This window comes from Gavialis gangeticus, unplaced genomic scaffold (assembly GCF_001723915.1).
Source record: "Gavialis gangeticus isolate Ggan-Ray unplaced genomic scaffold, GavGan_comp1, whole genome shotgun sequence".
NCBI lineage: Eukaryota > Metazoa > Chordata > Crocodylia > Gavialidae > Gavialis > Gavialis gangeticus.
Window position 1 is genome coordinate 16,057,827 of NW_017728994.1, and position 2,389 is coordinate 16,060,215.

The window sequence follows — 2,389 nt, forward strand, 5'->3', positions numbered from 1 at the left end:
GTAGTTTCCCCTGCCCAGCACAGCCTCATAGCACTTGGCAAAGGCAGCCCCTGGGCCCTGCCTGACCTGGGGCTTCTGGTGGCTGGAGCAGTCTCTGCCCCTCTAGCCCAGCGTTCCCTCCACCCCCCTGAGCCTGCGCCTCCCAGGGGCCTTTTTGCAGGGGGAGGGGGAGCCAGGGCAGTCTCCAGCAGTCTCCCCTTGGTCCCGTGTCCCCCTCCCCTGCTGTGCTCACTCAGCCACACAGGGGCTTGCAGGAGGGTCTTCCCAGGCTCAGAGTCTCCTCACAGACAGCTCCTCTCTTTTTCTGCCCCAGCAGGGCTCCAAGGAGGAAAGGAGGGAGAAGGACACAGTGCAGCACTCTCGCTTCAGCCTCTCCTGCTACTTCTACAGGGCTCTGCCAGGGGCTCTAGGAGGGGCAGCCATGGGGAGGTCTTTTCCCTGGTTTATCTCCTTTGTTTTCCTCCCCGGGAAAACTGCTCCCCTCTTTTAGCCAAGCCTCTCCCCTCTTTTAACCAAGCCCAGGCCAGGACTCTTCCCAGGCTTTTGCTAATGTCTCTCCTTCAAACCCTGCTGGGGTTATATCACCCTTCCCACTTCCAAGAGGGCTACCTCCAAAGCAGCTTCACTCGCCCTCGGGGTAAATGGTGTTGTCCTGGGACAAACTCTGTCTCTTCACGCTGTCCCTCTGCAGAACAGCCCTTCCTTTTCCTTCAAGTGAGTGCATTTTTAATGCTGCTATATATGCTTTCAAAAGCAGTAATTTCCCCTATATTCTTTTCTCCTTTATTTTAAGTGATGGTGTTCTCAGTAGGTTTATCTCCTAGGGAAGTGCAGTCTTACTTTCATGGCATTGACAGCCAGAGCCATCAGTGGTAAGATGCAGAAGGGAACCTAATGGAGAAAGGACTGCCTGGCTTTGTGGCTTTGTAACAGTGAACTTTCTTTTCTGAGAGTAAACTTTAAACTATATCCAGTCTGTAGAATGGATGTATAAGCTTGCCTTCACAATAGACAGATATGGGGTCAAACTTTTTCCACAGCAGCAAGTGTAGTTGTTTTGGTGGGGTTCATAGTACGGAGTTCATTTAAGTGCTAAGAGCCTTTGTAGACATCTGCAAAGCTAAGGGTGACTCTTAAAGTTTTGTTTTAGTCTGGTGTTTGGAGAGGGCCCTGTCTCATTTAGGATTTCTGGTGACTTTGGTCTCATTAAAAGTGGTTTTCTCTTCCTCAAAGAGCTGGTGTGATAAATTATTTTGCTGGATGGGCTTTTGTCATAATCCAAATTGAGACTAGTTTGAATCTGGTAAAATGGAAGCATTTCCCCAGATCTCTCTGAATCAAATTCCAACTGACCTTTTATTGACATCTAAAAAAGTTTGGATACTTGGATACTTGGCTTTGCCTCATCTTGTTTCATGTTAATCACCTGTGTCATTCCTAATTCCAGCTGGGACAGGAAGCAGATGCACTGAGTACTACAGAAAAAGTTATTATCATGGTATTTCCATCCTAAGCAGATAGCAGCAAGCACTAAAAATCTAAAGAGAGAGTCCATCATCTGGACATGTCAGCTCACTTTTGCAGGCTTAGGAGGTTTAGACAGAAATCCAAACTTGAGGGCGTTTATCTGAACCTTTTGGATTCTGGCCATTATCAAATAGGATTAGAAGAGGGAAGCAATTCAGCCCAGATTAAAATGGTGGGTGGCAGCCTTATGACTAACCCCTGTCAGAGCTGGGCCAAATTCCTTGAGTCATTACCCTAGAGAAGTGTGTGCCTCAGATTGCCTGGGATGGTGTTTATACTCAAATGCCCAGAGCCTCTTGGCAAGGTTTATAAGAAAAAAAATAAGCTACTGCCTCTATCTATTACATGTTTGATGTAACTGAAGATCTTTGATCAAGAAGCACTCACTGTCCCTTGATCTGGATTAACAGGGAAAAGAAAGAACAGGCCACTTATTTATGGTGTGTGTTTAGAAATTTCATAGTTCATCTGCCTGTACTCTCTTTTGCCTTTGTCTAGCAAAGCTTCATCTAAAAACAAAGTTTTAAATGGCCTTGAGAATGTTTGTGTGCGTCCATGATGTCATGTTACATTCTGTAAAGACACTTTCCTCAGTGACATAGCCTGCATCTATCCCACTGAATAATTCAGACTCCTTCTAGATCATCATAAACACAGAAGATTGCTTAGGTACACAATGAAATGTTTTGCTTCAAACTCATAGACAACTTTGGCAAAGACTCTGCAAGTCTGTGAAATCTGCTGTAAAAGCTAGCAGGGCTGGATGGAGTTACATGCACCTAACTGCACAAAAGAGCACGGGGTAACAGGATATTTATAGATGGTTGCATTTACGGCTGCTTGGAAAAGGCTCCCAGTCAGT

At 46.0% G+C, this 2,389-nt stretch overlaps 1 protein-coding gene and 1 long non-coding RNA gene across 2 annotated transcripts in view; one reads left to right on the forward strand and one right to left on the reverse strand.

Moving 5' to 3' along the window:
• LOC109287352 overlaps positions 1–622 on the reverse strand; it is a 7,533-nt gene extending 6,911 nt beyond the window's left edge. The window contains exon 1 of the long non-coding RNA XR_002094838.1: positions 233–622. This is a non-coding gene — a long non-coding RNA (uncharacterized LOC109287352). The remainder of the gene's footprint in view (positions 1–232) is intronic.
• Positions 1–2,389, forward strand: part of ZCCHC24 (zinc finger CCHC-type containing 24) — a 285,478-nt gene that overhangs the window by 130,503 nt on the left and 152,586 nt on the right. The gene's annotated exons all lie outside the window — the stretch shown is intronic.